Source organism: Zalophus californianus, chromosome 8, assembly GCF_009762305.2.
Source record: "Zalophus californianus isolate mZalCal1 chromosome 8, mZalCal1.pri.v2, whole genome shotgun sequence".
In the NCBI taxonomy this organism is placed as follows: Eukaryota; Metazoa; Chordata; class Mammalia; order Carnivora; family Otariidae; genus Zalophus; species Zalophus californianus.
In genome coordinates, this window is record NC_045602.1 from 126,924,262 (window position 1) to 126,945,150 (window position 20,889).

General features: G+C 39.6%; 1 protein-coding gene across 5 annotated transcripts in view; it reads left to right on the plus strand.

Annotated features, from left to right (window-relative positions):
- Window positions 1-474: 474 nt before the first annotated feature.
- NCOA3 (nuclear receptor coactivator 3) overlaps window positions 475-20,889 on the plus strand; it is a 140,733-nt gene continuing 120,318 nt past the window's right edge. For 4 of the 5 annotated variants that reach the window (XM_027623788.1, XM_027623791.2, XM_027623789.2 and 1 more), the window contains exon 1: window positions 475-618. The gene's annotated coding sequence lies outside the window, so the exon portion shown is untranslated. The remainder of the gene's footprint in view (window positions 619-20,889) is intronic. The other variant, XM_027623792.2, reaches the window with a different exon arrangement.

Here is a 20,889-nt window from a genome sequence, read left to right on the forward strand (position 1 = left end):
ACTCCGTGGGATGATACTTAGGGACTGAATATATAGTGAATATACTGTTGCCAAACAACCTTTCGCCCAGTGGCTTTAGCGTCTAATGAACAACCCGGTGGCTTCTGACCTTGTGCCTCAGTTTGCTCGTCTGAACAATGAGGATAACAGTGATCCCAAAAGGATGCTTGTTTTGAGGATCAGAACTTGGCACACAATAAACGCTCCGTAAATGTTAGATATTACTGGACGAAGGCAAGTATGACAAGATTAAGGGCAGGGCCAGAGCAACATTCTAGTCCTCCGGACGCCGCCGCAGCTCCCGGCAGGGATCGAGGCAGAGCGGCCGGAGGGTCCACACCGCCACGCCCTCCAGTCGCCGGGAGCTGGGCCGGGCGGGGGCACCTAGCGCCCAGGCCGCGCAAGGCCCCCTGGGACCGGTAGTGCTGGGCGTGGCCTCGGGACTACATATCCCGGAGGCCCCCGCGCCGCGGCTCCAGGCACTGCCGCCTCAGCCCCTCCACAGCGACGGCGGCGGCCGCGGCGGCTGAGTCGGTGGTGGCGGCAGTGGTGGCGGCTGCGGGCTGAGCGGCGAGTTTCCGATTTAAAGCTGAGCTGCGAGGAAAATGGCGGCGGGCGGTGAGTGGAGATAAAGGAGGAGCGGCGGCGGGCGAGGGGGTGGAGTGCGAGGCGGAGGGAAGGAGGGCGAGTCTCGGGGCTGCCGCGAGCCGGTGCCTGCGGCTCCGCGGAGGCACTGAGGGGCGCGCCGAGAGGGGGGCGCGCTGAGATAGTTTCGGGGTGTCGGGGCCGCGTTGCTTCTCCGCAGTCCGGGGCGGCCCGCAGCCGGAGGAAGGGGAGTCGAGGTGGGGCGGCAGCCGGCTTGGGGGTGCAAGGAGGTCCCCGCGCAGGGGTCACCCTGACGAGTTTGGGGGGACCGCGGGGGCCCACTTTTCCTTCCTGTCCCTAAAGTTTTATCTTCTCCCAGCCCTTAGGGCTGCTTTAGAACGCTCTCCGCGTCCCCCTCCTCCCGCTGCCTCGGCTCCTTCGCAGTTATTCTGAAGAATTAGGGGGCGGGGGAAACCGCACAGACCCCACCGACCCCCACGCCAGCCTCCCAGTCGCACTCAGAGTCGGGCTGCATTTTGTTGCTGTGTTTCCTCCTTCACTAGGGCATTTTTAGTATTTTAACTCAAATTATCTGCGGAATTTCATTTTGGGCACGGGTAGGTTCTCCGCAGTTTTCTCAGTGAAAAGGCATTTTGCTACCTCTGGTGTGAAGGTTGGGAAATGGCAAGTGGGAAGTTGGTGGATCAAATTTGGGGTTTGGCTGTCTTTATTAGTACTATTTTTCCCGTCCCCATCTCTAACCTTACATACATTGATTCAGTTTGTAATGATTTAAATTGTCTTGCACATGCTTTAAAAAAAAAAAAAAAGACCCCAAAACCAAAAAACCATGAGTCGTTGGAAGGCTTAGTTGCTTCTAGTTTGAGGGCACTTAAGGTGGAAAAGTTAACCAAAAGAGCAGTTGTGAGAGGGAGAAAGCATCGTTTCAGAAATCTCACTAAGCAGGAGGAGTTCGGGATTCCTAAATGGAATGACACGAAAGGTATGAAATTCTCCCGAAGTCAAAACTTCTTTTTTCCCCTCCCGAATGTGAAGACTTCCTTTTTTGCAGTTTTTGAGCAGCGCTTCAAAGCCAACCTGTTTTTGTTATTAAGCCTGTACCGTAAAGAAACAGGAAGGCGAGTACCAGCTGTCTTGCTGCAGTGGGTTTAAATGGATTTGAGTGAGATGAGTGAGTGGTAGTAGTATTGAGTGAGATTGCTGCGTCTCCTTGATTTAAATGCCTGGCTTCGGATCCACCTTACTGGTCCCTGGCTGCAGGAAAGCTTCAGTATGTGTTGCAGCAGGTTGTATAGAGGATGATGGAACCCCCTCCCCAAAAAAGAAAAAACCCCCAAACATAGGTCTTGTGAATGCCGCATAAACTGTTAAACGGAAATCTGGAAGTTCATGAAATGTTTGTTCTTGAAAAAAAACATAAATTATTGCTCTATTTAGAATAGGTTATACCAGATATAATACCCAACTGGAAAGGTACACAAACATTGAAAAATGAGTCTCCTCTAAACCCTCCAATTTGGGCTCCTTGGAGGCAGTGACTCTTACTGGTTTCTAGAGTATCTTTGGTCTTTGGAATAATTATTTTAAGATTTTTATTTGAAACATATCCTTGTTGGGTGCCAAAGCAGGAAAATAAAATGAACAGAAGAAAGGGAAAATGTAGTGGGAATATTGTTTTCTTTTCACTGTCTTGAACAAATGTTGATAGCTATTAAGAAAGGGCTTCTGAACTTACTGCTTATGTTGCCTTATGTACTAACACCCTTAAAGAAGTAACAGTCTGTGGGGCTTTAGGATGAAGAATGCTGCCAGGGTTCATTGTTTGTATGTAAGATGAAGCCTCTGTTTGTAACATGTAAAATGATATTGAACGCTATAGCTCCTGTCACTGGAGGTTGCTTCAGGTTCTGCATTTAAATGAACGGTAATCTAGGTTGCCTGTGATCCTAAATTATAGTGGTATTTTCTGTATTGATAGAAGTGACTTAATTGTCCAGGCAGTATTAAAAAAAAGGTATATGCCAGCTTCTAGCATACAGAACTACATTTTGGACATGAGGATTGTGGAATAAATGGGAAGCTGTAATGTTTCTAGAGGAGTTGTAGGAAATATTTTTACCATAAAATATTCCTTACCTACAGAGGCTTTGAAAATGCAAAACAGCCTCAGCATAATTAACAGATTTTGTATTTTTGTAAGTTTTAGGATGGTGGTTTTAAATTTACCAACACTAACAATTCATTAAAAAAAATTCAATGATATTAGAGTTTAGGCTATGGGATTATATTAAATCATTTCACTGTATTTTGAAATTCAGTATACTGTGCACCCCTCCGCCCTCCAAGAGTTACTTCTTGGGGCACCTGGGTGGCTCAGTCAATTAAATGTCTGCTTTTGGCTCAGGTCATGATCCCAGGGTCCTGAGATCAAGCCCGGCATCAGGCTCCCTGCTCAGCGGGGAATCTGCTTCTCCCTCTTCCTCTGGCTGCCGCTCCCCCTGCTTGTGCTCTCTCCCTCTCTGTCAAATAAATAAATAAAATCTTTAAAAACTTAAAAAAAAAGATTAATTCTTATATCAGGGATATATTCTTATCCCTATTTAAGAATTATTTCAATAAATCCTCCCCCCCCAACAAATAAATTAGAATTCATTCAGTAAGGAGTCTGTGTACTGTTGGACCCTGGATCCTTTTTCTAGGCGATGCGAAATAAAAAATAGTTTTTGAAATGGTCACTTTACTAAAGCCTTCTTGACTGGTCTTTTGAAATAAACTTCCTTACTGTGTCAGGGACATAGTAAAGATAAGGTTTTTTTTAAATTGTTTTTATTTAGTCTTTTGTGTATTAACTGTATGATTCTAGAATATTTTTTATTTTTTATTTTTTTTAAGATTTTATTTACTTGACAGCGCACGAGAGAGAACAGCAGGCAGAGGGGCAGGCAGATGGGGAATTCCCTGTTTCCGCAGAGAGCCCGATGTGGGGCTAGATCCCAGGACCCTAAGATCATAACCTGAGCTGAAGGCAAGACACTTAACTGACTGAGCCATCCAGGCGCCTCTAGTATAGTTTCTTTTATTTTTTATTTTATTATTTTTTAAAGATTTTATTTATTTGAGAGAATGAGATAGAGTACACGAGAGGGGGGAGTCAGAGGGAGGAGCAGACTCCCTGCTGAGCAGGGAGCCGGATGCGGGACTCGATCCCGGCACTCCAGGATCATGACCTGAGCTGAAGGCAGTCGCTTAACGAACTGAGCCACCCAGGCTCCCTAGAATAGTTTCTTTTAAAGACTACTATGTTTTTGAGAAGTTTTTTAAAAGAATAATTTAAAAAATTTTAATTTGGACAGTAGGGTAAGATAAAAAAACAAACTACTATTGTTCTTTGCCAAATTGGTGTTAAAAGAAATGGCTTTAGGGTTTCTTTTGCAATTTTTTAGACTATATAATTTCAGGCCTTGGCCTGAGGATGTAGACTACTTTTGAAAACTAGATTTGTTGCAAGTTTAGAATGAGTATAGCCTCCAGTGGCTGTCTACACTGGAAAGCGACCACAATTTAATGCAGTTGTTAATCTGATGCTACCTAGGACTAGAAAAATGAATTGTTGATCATGTTGACGAGTTTCTCACAGGTTAAACCAGAGAGGACCTGTCCCAGTTTGGTTTGAACTACAGAATATATATTCTGTAGTGTAGAATATTTTTTTATTTTATTTTATTATTGAGTGGTTAAAGCTCTGAGAGCAGAAAATTAGTACTAGAAATGTATATTAACTTTTCTTCTTTCTCATAGTTAAACAGATTAAAGAAATAGGTGACTGTATGTTTAGATCTTCATGGATAGCATTGAGATTGAGTATTGCAGTAAAATGTAGGCATTTTCTTCTGTTTTATTGAGTGCTTTTTGGTGGTGGGGGAGGGGATGACAAAATGAACATTTCTCAGTTAAAGTGGAGGAGGGGCTCTATTGTAATGTGGCTTATTCCTTCATTTTGTTAGTGTTTGCTAGGTAAATTCATTTAGCCCATTGGATTTCTGATAGGGTTTCTGGGAGATTGTTTTGGGTTAAGGGTGCAGTTTATCCAGAGTCTAACCTTATTTTCAGCTCCTAACAAGTGATGGAATTGACTTGAATTTAATCGCCTTTCCCTTTCCTACCTTCTGGTGGAGAGTTGTTAAATGAACAGGAAAATGGCCAGAAGATACACAGCAACAGTTGAAAGGAAGACCTGTGCTGTCTAGGAGGCTGATTTATCCACAAACTGGATAATCTTAGACTACATACTGCCAGTTCCCAGCTTTGTCAGCATTAACAGGGAGCCTGCTTCTCCTCCAGTTTGGTAGGTTCTGCCGGCCTGGGTCAATTTACAGGGGGGTAGTAATAAAGGTTTATTTAACTGTAGTAAATTTTGTGGCCTAGAGGCAAAGGAAAGAAGTCTGATCTGTCTGGCAAACGGGCTTTTCAAAGAATATTTTAAGAGCAAATGGACTAGTCTTTTTTTTGAGTGTAACTTTTCTTGTCTGCTGGTCACCTATGAAGGTATTCTTCTGAAATGTTTAATTTCTTCGGTTAGAGGTTATGAGTGAGGGTTCTGAAGTTTCACTTTTTGGAAACTAGGCTGATTAGATTACTAAATTTAACTCTTCATCATCCGTGTAAAGATGAAAAGGGAATATTGGCATGGGTACCACATAGTAATGGATAATCTACTGCTCCCTGGGGCTTTGCTTTTGGTAGCCATAGCAGCTGAGTAGGAGTGGTAGATGGATAGATGGGAAAAGACTGCAGAAGTCAGCATAATCCTCAATTAGGATAAGCCTCATGGTTAATTGAATGTTGAGTGTACAGGTTAAATCTCATTATAACAAACTCCAGGGGACTAGCTAAATTATTTTGTTGTACTGGGATTGAGCGTTTTTGAATATTGTTTGAAATAGATTAGTCTTTTTTTTTGTTAGAGGTGTTGGAAAAATTTTTATTTATTTTAACAATTTGACAAGTTGTTACTCATGAACCAGTGTGTTTGACATTCATTTTTAATGCTTTTGCCTTTAAAAAAAGGAAAGAACACATGTTTAACTGGGTATATAATTTATCGCCCCTCCCCACGCCCCATGTCTCAGTGTAGAGTAGCACCATTGGTTTATCTCAACCAAATAAACTTAGAAGTACTACTGCCACCATCAAAGTGTGGTCATAGGAAATGGGAAGTTCCCCAGGTTTCCAGGTGACTGCTGCTGGTAATTTTTTCTGCCCTTGGTAACTTTTTATTTTTTTAAAATATTTTTTTAATTTATTCATTCGAGACACAGAGAGAGAGAGAGAGAGAGAGAGAGAGAACATGAGCAGGGGGAGAAGCAAAGGGAACGGTAGAAGCAGGCTCGATGTAGGGCTCGATCCCAGGGTCCTGGGATCATGACCTGAGCCGAAGGCAGACGCTTTAACCATCTGAACCACCCAGACGCCCCTGCCCTTGGTAACTTTTTAAAATAAATGAATATACTTCATTTTGGTGTGAACTTTACTTTGTCAGCAATAATGAAGGTAGCCCTTTTCCGTTGATCCAGTGTAGTTCGAGACAGAGATCTATATGATATTTAAAAACAAGTGATGGTAGTATTGTAGTCATAAATATGGAAATTTTCAGAAACAGGATTAATATATGTATGAGAAAAAATACTATTATGCTTGGCCAGAAATACTTTTTTTTTTTTCTGTCTTGTACTTTCAGATTGGTGTTTGGCGAATTTAAGGCATTTACATCCCAGAGAGTTGTGATTGGGTGTAGCAAGACATTTTTGAAGTCATTCTTTTAAATAGATGTTCCATGAAGGAGGGAAAATCTGAAAGAGGGAATTTCAAAGCAACCCAAGCAGTGTTTTGAAAGTTCTTGAGTCAAGAATAATGACTGGCTAGTAGGCAGGAAGCCTGCAGTTGCATTGTGGTATTGTTCCTCCATCTTATGCATTTGAGAACTTGAGCACAAAAGAGGAGAAAGCATGGGGAGGGGAAGAAAGAGTTTTAACAAAAAAAAAGGGGGGGAGGGAGACTTTAAGAGTAAATATTCTTTGCTGTTCTATTTAAGTGAAATCTAAAACCAAATTATTTTTACTTTGAGAGGAAGTGTTTATCATAATCTAAATGTCCTAAACTGACATTTTTATAAATGAGAATTAATTGTTACTGGTTGAAAGAGCAGCATGATCACACGCTCAGTTTTAAAACAACTTTAATTAAAAAAAAAAAATCTCGGGGGGCCTGGCTAGCTTACTCGGAAGAGCATGTAACTCTTGATCTCCAGGTCATGAGTTCGAGCCCCACATTGGGGGTAGAGATTACTAAAAATAAACATATATAAAAAAAAATTTACAAGGGAAAACCTTTGAATATTTTCCCCTTTTGTTACCTAATCGTTTGTTAGCTTGTTACTTTAAAAATGATACTTGCCTGTGAAGAGTTGAGAATTTGTAAGCTAGTACTGTAAGCTTCCTGCAAATCAGTCTCTAGGTCTTAAAATTCATGAAACAAAGCGGGTGGAGTATGTGGTCTTCCAAGGCTCCTTATATTAGAAGATTTTATAAACTTGAAGCATTTTATAAATATGTAGAATATCCTTATATTTAAATTTTGTTGGTCAAACATTAAATGGATTAAGCTCTTTATACCAGATATGGTAATCTTTCAGTGCTAACTCATCAGTTTGGAGTAGGATGACTTTGAGCCCCTGACTTCACTCTAGTATATGCTATAAGCTGCAAAGCGTGTGCTTGCACACATGTGCCTCTAAGCGGGAGGGGGAGAGAATTTTCAGTCCCCTCCTTCTGTTGTAAGAAAATGAAGTCATATTTTTCTTTACTCTCAGTAAAGCTGTCATCAGTGAAATGCATTATTGAATTTAAGTCACTCTGTAGAGTAGCTGTATCAGCTTGATTTTGTTTCCAAATTGAAATTTAGCAACTTTATTTGAAAATGTTTTAAGGATTACCCAGTATTCTCTTCACCAGATTGTGTCTTTTGTCTAAACACATTCTGCTCCAACCAAGCTCATCTCTTTTCTCTTTACCTGTCTGGTGGTGGTTGTGTTTTTTATTTTATTTTTTAAAGATTTTATTTATTCACTTGCAAGAGAGACAAAGAGAGAACAAGCAGGGGGAGAGGCAGAGGGAGAGGGAGAAGCAGACTCCCCTGCTGAGCAAGGAGCCCCAAGCGGGACTCCATCCCAGGACTCTGGGATCATGACCTGAGCTGAAGGCAGACGCCCAACCATCTGAGCCACCCAGGCGCCCGGGGGTGGTTGTGTTTTATGATTTTCATCCCAGCCAACATGTTTGGCCCCATTGCTGTCAGAGCAAGTGTTTGGCTGCATCTAGGAAAATCTAACTTTGCCAGTGAGAAGAATAACTACACACGTTACATCCATTGGAGGGCCAGTAGTATCTTCTTCGTGTAATAAGACAAAAACTATTACTATGTTAAGTATTAGGAATATTTCATCAGGAATCAATAAAATGAATTCAGAAGCTACTTTCAAAGTGCACAACCACATCTAGAATGGTGGAAACCTTAGGTGGATGGATCCCAGGTTAGGTGAACCTGGAATTGGGAAATTGTCCAATAAGCTCCAGTTTTCTTTTCTCAAAGTTCGAGATACCTCCCACATGTTACTTTTTAAACTGACTTTTCGTACCACCGTTCTTTTAGCCTTAAGCTTTAATCATCTTTAATTTGCTATTTTTTTTTAAAGATTTTATTATTTATTTGAGAGAGAGAATGAGAGAGAGCGCCAGAGGGAACAGGGTCAGAGGGAGAAGCAGATTGCTATTGTTTGGCGACTGCCCACTCCCCTGTACAAACACATACTTAACCAGTGTTTATTAAGCTTGTAGTGTTAAGGCACTGTGAGAGTTAAAAAGGTTTTGACCTCCAAGTGTGCACAGTCAGTTACTTACATCACTTTACTACAAGGCAATCTGTTTTGCTTATAAAGATCAAGAAGTTCAGAGGAAGAAAGGGACTAGACTACTTCTGACCAGGTGATTAGGATGCAGGACTTTGAAGAATGAGTAAGATTTTAATATGGAGAGAGCAGTGTCTGTTGGTGAGAAATCATTAGTAAGAGCTTAGACATAAGGCATTTTAAGACTTGGTCATTTAAATATTCAATAAATGTTAAGTGAGTGGATTTGAATAAACTGGTTTTGTTTTTGCAGAGTCCTATTGATACATTTCTCTTAAATATATTTTCATTACAATTTCTGAAACTAGTTCAAGCCCTTTATTTCTAGATTATGTAACAGCTTTCAAAGTAGTCTCTGTTCTTTCCCTAAGTCCTCTCTGTACTTATTAAACATCATTTTGATACAGTTTTTGCTTAAAAATCTGCACAGTACAGGGCGCCTGGGTGGCTCAGTTGGTTAAGCGACTGCCTTCGGCTCAGGTCATGATCCCGGAGTCCCGGGATCGAGTCCCGCGTCGGGCTCCCTGCTCAGCGGGGAGTCTGCTTCTCCCTCTGAACCTCTTCCCTCTCGTGCTCTCTGTCTCTCATTCTCTCTCTCAAATAAATAAATAAATAAAAAATCTTAAAAAAAAATCTGCACAGTACAATCCAAAAGCCTTAACCTGATATTCAGTTCTTATCATAGTCTTTTTAAAAATCAATCTTTCCCATTTTTGTTGCCTCTTATTTCAGTCACGCTGCTTCTTTCTGCCTCTTCTCCTTTGCTATCTAGGCCAGTCTTTAAGGTCCAGTTCAGATCCTGTCTCGTTTAAGTAAATTTCCCAGACCACCACAACTGAAAAATTGGTTCTTACTTTCTGATATTATTGTCTCCTCACATGCATAGGAGTCAGTATTTATTGATTGGTAGGACAGATTCAGTCAAATTGTATTACTTTTTTGAGGTGGGGACTATTCCTTTAATAAGCTTTTGAAATCCTATATCATTAAGTCCCCCCAAATGCTTGGTGTTTGGATATGAAAGTTTCTAGAGTTCTAACTCTCAAGTCCACTTTTCTATCTGGATATTGAGATAAAATTAGAGTCCTAAGGATTTGCTTGGGACCTATGTCTCCCTCATAAAGTTGTCCCAGATAAATCATGTCTGGGTCTTAGAATACATTCATATTTCCCAAATGCCCTAGGACTGGACAGTCCTTCTCTAAGTTGTTCAGATGTTTTTATTCAGTACCACTGTTCTCCAAAGAATTGTGCTAGGCACTGTAGGTGTTAAAATCCCTTTGTGATATAGGAGCTTATAATCTAGTTGAGGAATAAGTATAATTGAAAAAATATAGTTGCAACAATTCATAAATAAGTGTTTCAGAAGTTCAGAGGAAGAAAAGGTCATTTTCAACTGGAATTGTTGGAAACTTAATGGAAGAGATGGGTTAGGTCTAAAGGGAATTAATTGCTGCTTCTGATCCCTCTTTCCCACATCTTTTATTCTATAATGCTTAGTTGCAGTGAAAGAAAAAAACTTCTTTTTTAATTGAAAAGGAGGCATAAACTTGGTAGAGTTGAAGCAGTACAAAAAGGTATACCTTGAGAAAGTAAGGATCATGGTCCCCCAGGTCTTTGGTCTTTATAGCTACCCCCCTTCCCAAAGGCTACTGAAGTTAGAGGATATTCTCTACATATAGTTGTGGATGTCTCTCTCTTCAGTATTTTTTCCCTAATCTCTTCCTCTCCCTCTTTGTTTCTTTTTTTTTCCCCTTTTTTTTTTTTTAATAAAGATTTTTATTTATTTACTTGACAGAGACACAGCGGGAGAGGGAACACAGCAGGGGGAGTGGGAGAGGGAGAAGTGGGCCTCCTGTCAAGCAGGGAGCCTGATGCGGGGCTCGATCCCAGGACCCTGGGATCATGACCTGAGCTGAAGACAGACGCTTAATGACTGAGCCACCCAGGCAGCCCTATATCTCAAATTTTTAAAAGGCTATATAATATTCCATTGTACAAATGGATTTTATATAACCTATTTTAACCAGTTCTGCATTATTTCCAATCTTTTACTATTTTGATTGTTACTGCAGTGAACTATATGTAGATCTGTGTGTAGGCTTGAGTATATCTCAGTATAGACATCTTGGAGGTGAAATTTCTGAATCAAAGGAAATATACATTTTAAACTGTAATGGGATCCAGCCCCGCATTGGGCTCCTTGCTCAGCAGGAGCCTGCTTCTCCCTCTCCCTCTCGTGTGCTATCCCTCTCTCTCAAATAAATAAATAAAATCTTAAAAAAAAGTAACAAAACAAAACTTTAATAGTTTTTTCCTAGTTGCTTCCAAAGAGATTATACTAAACTTATACTTCCACCTGTTGCTTATGAGAGCCACATTTCTTCTTTGTTATTTCTTTTTAAGTAGTCTCTATTCCCAGTGTGGGGCTCGAACTCATGACCCCCAAGATCAAGAGTCGCATGCTCCACCAACTGAGCCAGCCAGACTCCCCTCTTATTTATCTTTTAAAAACTTATCCCTTCTCTTGCTTGACTGCTTGAAGGCATGAGATCTATTGTTCATTATCTAAGAGTATGAAACTAAACTCCTTCCCGTGGAGTTCCCAAAGCCTTTCATAATCTGACTCTAATCTACATTTCCAGTATTATCTCCTTAATTCTGTCTATGTATTTTGTACTCTAGTTGCTGTTAAATTTCCCTTGTTCTGTCTTCCCTGCTCTTACCCTAGTAAAAATTCTGTTTCCTGTGTTCTGATTCATATTCTTAGATACAAAAGATAAAAGCTACCATTTATTCAAGCCTGTATGCTTGGATAGTGTTGGGTGTTTAATGTACATCATCTCATTTAATAGTCTTTTGTACTGTAGAGCCTTTTTTTTTCTTCAAATGAAGTCTTTTACAAAACCCTGTTCAAAATAGAAAATGATTTTATTAAAATTTATTTTCTAAGTTGAAATTTAAACTGTTTGCTGGTTATAAAGGCAGTGAAAATGAGATTGCTGTGATGAATATAAAAATTTGAAATTGGGTTATGAAGAACTATTATGGATCTAAATCCATCTCTGCCTCTAGTTTATTTCTGTATTATGAAAATCCCAACTCATACAGAGCTTTGGTTGCAAATGGTCTCAGTTCAAAAATATTTTTTGATATATATAACAGTTACACATGGGACAAATTAAAAAGGTACCAAAGAGAATACAGTGGAAAGTAAGGCATCCTTCCTCAGCTGTCTCCTAGCCACCTCCCTATCCCGTCTCAGAGTTACTGTTAACTGTAGTCATTGTTAACTCAAGGCATATAAATGCACATGCTTAAAAGCTTTTAAGTTTAGTGAATTTCTCCTACATTTTTGGGTAAATTTTATATTAAAGTGTAGCATACATTCAGAAAAACACACAAGTATAGACAGATAAATTTTTTTTTTTTTTTTAAGATTTTATTAATTTATTTGACAGAGACAGTGAGAGAGGGAACACAAGCAGGGGGAGTGGGAGAGGGAGAAGCAGGCCTCCTGCTGAGCCAGGAGCCCGATGTTGGGCTCGATCCAGGACCCTGGGATCATGACCTCAGCCGGAGGTAGATGCCTAACCAACTGAGCCACCCAGGCGTCCCTGGGCAGAACTCACTTATGTAATTGGCACTCAGGAGTCCTGTTCTGGATTGTGTATGTTTTTTAAATGATCTTGGAGAAGGTTTCATATCTATATTTTTAACTACTAAATTCTAATGGTTATACAGTATTCTGTGTGGATATATCATAATGTATCCAGTTTCATATTACTACAAAGCTGTAAGTGAATATCCTCATACATATTTCTTTGTTCCCATGTTTTGTTAAGCATATAAAAATTTCTGGAAGTAGAATGCTAGGGTACTAAAGAGTATGAAGTTAAGTTTTATAGATAATTGCAACTTGCTCCCAGTTGTAGAGGTTGTATCACTTTATGAATCCATCAGCAGTGTATGTAACTGCTTGTTTCCCTTACCTCATGTGTTTCTTCTAGTGCTTTTATGATTTCTTTTTCTTTTGTAACATAAACAAATCAAATGTAAAAATTTAAAAAATGTAAAATAAGGGGTACCTGGCTGGCTCAGTTAAAAGAGCATGTGACTCTTGGTCTTGGGGTTGGAGTTTGAGCCCCATTTTGGGTGTAGAGATTACTTACAAATAAAATCTTTAAAAAAAAAAAAGTGAAAAAAGTCAGGATGTTAAACTGGTAGCATAGATTAATGAGGTGGTAAACTACAATATGTTGTGATTATATTCTGTTTAATGTGTTTAAAGGTGTTTAAAATGCACTTATATAGGGGTGCCTGGGTGGCTCAGATGGTTAAGTGTCTGCCTTCAGCTCAGGTCATGAGCCCCATGTTGGGCTCCCAGCTCAGCGGGGAGTCTGCTTCTCCCTCTCCCTCTGCCTCTCCCCGTGCTTGTGTTCTGTCTCTCTCTCTCAAATAAATAAAATCTTGAAAAAAAAATGTACCTATATAACATTTGGATTTTTATTTAATATGTAGAAATCTGCTTTTTTGAGGTATAATTTACTTATACCACAGTTGAACCATTTTAAGTGTGCCATTTGTTTTGACAGATGTAAATTGTTGTTTTACTACCACCACAATCAAGATGCAGAACATTTGCATCACCCCAGAAAGTTCAATCTTGCCCATTTGTATTTAGTCCTCTTTTGGGTTTTATAGTATTCAGTCAACCACTGTTCTGCCTTCTATCACTATAGTTTGCTTTTTTCTTTTTTTAACTTTATTGAGGTATAATTGACATTCGGTTAATTACATATATTTAAAGTATACAGTTTGAGTTTTGACATAGAGGTCTACCTGTTAATCTGTCACCACAGTTATAATAATGGAAATACCTATTAACTCTAGTAGAAATATCCTCATATCTCTTTATAATCCATCCCTCCCCCCATCTTCTGTAATTACTGATCTGCCTTATGTCACTGAAGATTAGTTGACCTTTTTGAGAATTTTATATAAATGGAATCGTTTGCTGTGTACTCCCCCCCATTGGTTGTCCAATGATCCTTTATTGAAATATTTTCCTTTGTAGTTCTTAGCTAGTTGGGCATTCCACTGTACCACTGTTGATGTTATCTATGATGTCATGAGGGTGGCGGCCATCAACATTGGCAGCCCAAAGACTGGGCAGTCCCCAGGATCTCTTTAATGGTTCTGGAGAGTTCTCTGGCTAAAGATCTGTGCCTCATCTGTTGGGCAGGGTTGACAATTTTATCAAAAGTAGTATTTCCTGGGGCGCCTGGGTGGCCGAGTTGTTAGGCGTCTGCCTTCGGCTCAGGTCATGATGGGATCGAGCCCCGCATCAGGCTCCCTGCTTGGCGGGAAGCCTGCTTCTCCCTCTCATACTCCCCCTGCTTGTGTTCCCTCTCTTGCTGTCTCTCTCTCTCTGTCAAATAAACTAAAAAAAAAAAAAAAGTAATATTTCTGCTGTGCTTAACAGAGAAAACACTACTCATGTTTTTCTGTTGCTTTCTGTCTCTTGGAGGTTCCTTGAGGGCTTTGATAATCTGGGCCTTTCTATTCTGAATGGTCAGTTTCACTATAATCCTCGTACCCTTCGGATCACCAGGTGTCTTGTTGATGTCATCACCAACTTTTTTTGGTGACAGATCTAGGGGGATTGATCTTGGGGGCCAGCTCAGACATGGCACCGACTTCCCCACTGCTGTACCTCAAGTATATGATTTTGATCTGGTTGGGTTTGAACTTAGGCAGGCAGCATGAAAGAGGCATCTGGTGTTGGATGAACCTGGATTTGGGATGACTGAAGACCGTTGCACCTTTTCTTTCTCTGAGCTGAAAACCAAAAGTGCTACGTACTTTTTTTTTGAGGGGAGTTGGTTTCTTTTACTTACTGTATAGTTATTTTGGGATTCATCTCATCCGTGTTGTTGCATATGTCAATAGATTTAAAAAAATATTTTATTTTTAAGTAATCTCTACACCTGATGCAAGGCTCAAACTCGACAACCCCGAGATCAGAAGTTGTATGCTCTACCAGCTGAGCCAGCCAGATGTCATATTAGTAGTTTTATTTTTTATTGCTTAGTGCTATTTCTTTGTATAGGTGTATCCCAGTTTATCTCTTCACCTGTTGATGAACATCTGGGTTGTGTTCAGTTTTTGGTATCAAAATATAGCTTCTTTGACATTTATATACAAGGATTTGTTGTGACATAGGCTTTTATTTCTCTTGAGTAAATGGAATGTCTGTTATATAGTAATTGTATGTCGAACACTTAAAAATTTTAAGAAACTGGGGTGCCTGGGTGGCACAGTCGGTTAAGAATCTGACTCTTGGTTTCTGCTCAGGTTGGTGATCTCAGGGTTTTGAGATCGAGCCGTGAATTGGGCTCTGTGCTCAGTGCAGAGTCTGCTTGAGACTTTTTCTCCTGCTCCCTCTTCCCCCCGCTCCATGCACTTGAGTTCTCTCTCTCTCCCCGCCCCCGCCTCTAAAATAAAATAAAATCTTAAAAATATTTTTTCTTTTAAAAGAAACTGCTACTTGTATCTCAAAGTGGTTGTACCATCTTACATTTCTCCCAGCAGTGTATGGTAGTTTTGGTTATTCTACATCCTTACCAGCACTTGGCATGGACAGTCCTTTTTTTTTCCCCCCTCCTTCTTTTTTTTTTTTAAGTTTTTTTTATTTTTTTAATTTTTAATTTTTTATTGTTATGTTAATAACCATACATTATATCATTAGTTTTTGATGTAATGTTCCATGATTCATTGTTTGTGCATAACACCCAGTGCTCCACGCAGAATGTGCCCTCTTTAATACCCATCACCAGGCTAACCCATCCCCCCACCCCACTCCCCAAAGTTTTTTTTATTTTTGAGTAACACCCTACATGGGGCTTCATTTCACAACCTGAAGATTGACAAGAGTCCAGGCTCCACTGACTGAGCCAGCCAGGCATCTCGATATGGTCAGTCTTTTTAATGTTAGCTATTCCAGTGGGTGTATAGTGGTATTTCATTGTGGCTTTATTTTTAAATTTTTTTTTTTAAAGATTTTATTTATTTATTTGAGAGAGAGAGAGAATGAGAGATAGAAAGCACAAGAGGGAAGAGGGTCAGAGGGAGAAGCAGACTCCCTGCTGAGCAGGAAGCCCGATGTGGGACTCGATCCCGGGACTCCAGGATCATGACCTGAGCCGAAGGCAGTCGCTTAACCAACTGAGCCACCCAGGCGCCCCTTATTTTTAAATTTTTTAAAAAGATTTTATTTGAGAGATGCAGAGAGATAAAAAGAGAGAACAAGCAGGAGGGGCAGCAGGGAGAAGGAGAAGCAGGCTCCTCACTGAGCAGGGAGCCCGACGCAGGACTTGATCATGACCTGAGCCTAAGGCAGACGCTTAACCTACTGAGCAACCCCTGTGCTCCCAATCGTGGCTTTAATTTGAGTTTCCTTAATGACTAATAATGTCGAGCATATTTTCATGTACTTATTTAGGTCAAGTGTCTTCATATTTTTTGCCCCTTTTTAAGTTGGGTTGTTTATCTAATAGAGATGTAAGAGTTCTTTAGAAACAACCCTTTTTGGATATATGTTTTAGAAATATTTAATTTGAGAGGCATCTGGGTGGCTCAGTTGGTTAAGCATCCAAGTCTTGATTTTGGCTCAGGTCACAATCTCAGGGTTGTGAGATAAGAGCATTGGGCTCTGTGCTGGGTGTGGAGCCTACTTAAGATTCTCTCTCTTCCTCTGCTCCACCCCCCGCCCTCCTGCTTGCATGCTTGTTCTCTCTAAAAAAATAATAATTTGAGGGTGCCTGGGTGGCTCAGTTGGTTAGGCGACTGCCTTCTGCTCAGGTCATGATCCTGGAGTCCCAGGATCGAGTCTCACATCGGGCTCCCTGATCAGCAGGGAGTCTGCTTCTCCCTCCGACCCTCTTCCCTCTCATGCTCTCTATCTCTCATTCTCTCTCTCAAATAAATAAATAAAATATTTAAAAAAAAGTAAAAAAAAATAACAATTTGAGACTGTGGTAGGCCGTTTCATTTTCATAACTTTTTGGAAGAGCAAAAGTTTTTAATGTTACTGGAATTCAGTTTATTCATTTTTGTGTTTTATAGCTCATGCCTTTTTTGTTGCATTTAAGAAATCTTATCCCAACCCAAGATTATTAAGATTTTCTCTTATGTTTTCTTCTAGAAGTTTTATAGTGTTAGCTCTTAAATTTGAGTTAATTTTTGTATGTGGTGTGAGATAAGAGTTGAGGTTCATATTTTGGTATATGGCTATTGAATTTTTCCAGCACCATACATTTGCCATTGCATTGACTTGGCACCTCTGTTGAAAATCAGCCAAATACATGCAGGTCAGTTTATCTGTCTGTCTTAACCCCAGTCTTGAAATCAGATAGGATAAATCATCCAACTCTGTTTTCCCCCCTCCCATTTGTTTTGCCTCTTCTAGGCCGTTTGAATTTCTGTACAGTTGTTAGAAAAATCTTGTTGATTTCTGCAAAATCTCTGTTGTGGTTTTGATTGTGATTGCATTGAATCAGTTGATAATTTGGGAAGAATTGATTTCTTAAAAATGTTATGTCTTCTAGATCTATTTAGGTCTTCTTTAATTTCTTTAATTTCTCCTAGTGTTTTGTAGTTACCAGCATATAGATCTTATTGTCAAATTTATCACAAGTTCCATATTTTAAAATGTGATTGTATATAGTTTTTAAAAAATTTCAACTTTCCTGGGTGGCTCGAGTCATTAAGTGTCTGCCTTCCGCTCAGGTCATGATCCCAGGGTCCTGGGATCGAGCCCCGCATCGGGCTCCCTGCTCCGTGGGAAACCTGTGTCTCCCTCTCCCACCCCCACCCCCTGCTTGTGTTCCCTCTCTCGCTGTCTCTGTCAAATAAATAAATAAAATCTTAAAAAAAAATTTCAACTTTCCAATAATTTTGTTAGTATATAGAAATATGACTAATTTTCATATCCTGTATATTTTATCACCTTGCTAAACTCATTTTTTAGTAGTGTTTATGTAGTTTGCTTAGGATTATATACATAGGTGATCATGTTTTTTGTGAATAATTTTGTGTCATTATGCTTTTTGTTTTTTTCCTTTTTTTGTTTCTTTCTTTTTCCTTTATTGTAATGACTATTGCTTCCAGGACAGTCTTGGGATTTTGATTGTGATCAGTTTGATCAGTTTGGGGGAGATAACCTTTGATCTTTGTCTTATTCTCAGTCTTAGGGGGTAAGATGTTACTTAAAGTTCTACTGATCTGTTTTGTATCAATATATCCTATCTCCCCTCCTTTTGTTACTGAGTTTTAAGAGTTTCTTTTTTAAAATGTATTTTCTGGATATACCTCTTTATCAGATGTATTTTGCAAATATTTTTTCTCAGTCTTTGTTGGTACAGATCTTTACTGGTGATCTGCACTGTCTGTGTACTAATGCTCAAGTTCTGGTTATATATATATTTTGGGGAATAACAAGTGCTTTAAAGCTTGGTCAGCAGTTATTATAATTCCATTTTTTATTCATGTAAATGGAAGGAAAAACTAAAATTGTTAATTTAGAACATATCAGTTTTTGTTTTTTTTTAATTTGACAAATAGAGAACACAAGTAGGCAAAAGGAGCAGCAGGCAGAGGGAGAGGGAGAAGCAGCCGCTCTGCTGAGCAGGGAGCCCGACGTGGGGCTGATCCCAGGATGCTGGGATCATGACCTGAGCTGAAGGCAACTGCTTGACTGACTGAGCCACCCAGGCGCCCCTAGAACATATCAGTTCTTAAACATAGTAAATTTTCTACTGTATTTAACTATTAAAAGTCATTTTTCATCTTCAGTAGCCTGGAGCTTGATATGTCTTTTTACCTCCTTAGTAAAAATGCAACAATAAGTTCTTGTCTACTTCCTCATTTATTATTACAGATTAAGATTAAAAACATCAAATATATCAGTCTGGTATAATCCTAATGAAAAAGTGTTGAAGACTTTTGTAAAGCTCAGACTCTTAGCCATGCCGGTTTGTCATTCTTCCTTCTTTAACCCTTACTGATCTCCGTGACTTTACCTCTGTGGTCCTTTCTCACCAAGCTATAACATTCTGTCTTCTCTTTTCATGGTTTGTGTGCTGTAACTATTCTACTGATTGTATTAGCTTTTGAATGCCTCTCCTACAAGCTAATGAGAAAAATACCAGCTTCACAATATGCTATTTATCACATTTAGTATTTATATTGAATTATTGGAACCTTAAATCACCTAAGTATTTCCCTGGATCCTTTTTTTTTTCCCCTTGAAAAGAGTGACACCTTAGTTTGCTTACCAGTCCCCTCACCATAATTTGAAGATCTCTATTTTAATTCTTTTCTGTCTGAATTACTCTTTCTATCATGCTGGAATTTTGGGATATTTTGCAATTTACATTTAAGAAGGCTAGTTTAAAAAAAAAAACAGTGGAAATTTCCAGCTTAAAAAAACAAAACAGCTACTGGTCTAATAACTGCTTTGCAGGAAGAAAGAAATATGAAAAAGAACCGCAGACGTTCTGGATGTCAGCCTGTGAAATTTTCCACGATTCCTTATAATAACATGCAGGCATGCTTATACTGCTGGATTCAGTGCAACTGCAGTTGTGCTCTGGGTGGAATTTGAAGCTATTCTGTCAATGATAAAATGGCACCTGGCCAGCTTTTAGTGAAAATTCACACGTCTAAGGTACTGTGTGATTATTTCATCTGTGGCCATAACACTGAACTTGGAAAGTTACTTAATCTTTAGATTCCAAAATTCCTGTTTTGAATGAATTTTGTTTTGTTTTATTTAGTAGATTCATTATGCCTCTGAGAATACAGACACATAAAGTCATTATTTTATTTTTTTAAAGATTTTATTTATTTATTTGAGAGAGCAAGAATGAGAGAGAGAGAGAGAGCACATGAGAGGGGGAGGGTCAGAGGGAGAAGCAGACTCCCCGCTGAGCAGGGAGCCGGATGCGGGACTTGATCCTGGGACTCCAGGATCATGACCTGAGCCGAAGGCAATCGCCTAACCAACTGAGCCACCCAGGCGCCCTAAAGTCATTATTTTAGTTGCAGTGCTGTGTAGATACTTGTTTTATACTATATTGAAGAATGCTCAGAAAATTAAAACAAATTTTACACTTGAATTTTAAAATATTTTCGTAAGCTCGATACTAATTTGGTGTGGATTCAAGAAACATTTTAACCTCTATTTCAGGTTCCTGTTAAAATTTCAAAGGGTCAGTAGACTTCAAGTTGATACTTATGTTGTGGTTTGGCTATTTCAAATTTGAAGGCAAATCCTATTACACTGTTTTCCTAGTGAAGGAAGTCCCCAGTTCTATAAACTGGCAGAGCAGAATGTTGAGCAGATTACAAAAAGTTTGAGATTGCCCACTTCTACTTTGCTTCATCTCTTTCATGGTAAATGCCTACCAGTGGTTTTAAGGAATCAAATTAAAAAATTCCGATTTTATGAATTTAACCTCTTAAATCCTTTTTTTGGGGGGGTGGGAGTGGCAGAGGAAGAGAGAATTTTTTTTTTAAAGATTTATTTATTTATTTTTGAGAGTACATGTGTGGGGGTAGGAGCGGAGGGAGAGGGAGAGAGAGAATCTCCAGCACACTCCTTGCTGAGTGTGGAGCCTGACATGGGGCTCAATCCCACAATCCTGAGATCATGACCTGAGCCGAAATCAAGAGTCAGATGCTTAACTGATTTTGTTTTTAAGTAATCTCTATACCCAACGTGGGGCTTGAACTCATAACCCCAAGATCAAGAATTACATGCTTGGGGCGCCTGGGTGGCTCAGTTGATTAAGCAGCTGCCTTTGGCTCGGGTCATGATCCCAGGGTCCTGGGATCGAGCCCTGCATCGGGCTCCCTGCTCCATTGGGAGCCTGCTTCTCCCTCTCCCTCTGCCTGCCACTCCCCCTGCCTGTGCTCCCCCCCTCCGCCATCAAATAAATAAATAAAAATCTTAAAGTTAAAAAAAGTCACATGCTCTACATTCTGAGCCAGAATGTATATTCTTTTAAATTCTTTTTTAACCTTTTAAATTCTTACGCATTTCTGCAGTGAGCAATTTGAATGTTCAAAGTGATATAGCAGATAAACAGACATAGCTTTCTGTGTTTTAACACCCCTAAGTCATTTATATTTTGGAAATAAAGGCATATAATATATATCTTTTTCAGGACTGTTAGGTCTTAGAATTGAACAACAGCATTGTGATATAATCATAGCCTCCACCTCTTCTCTGTGGTCTCTTGCTCCTCCTGTACAAT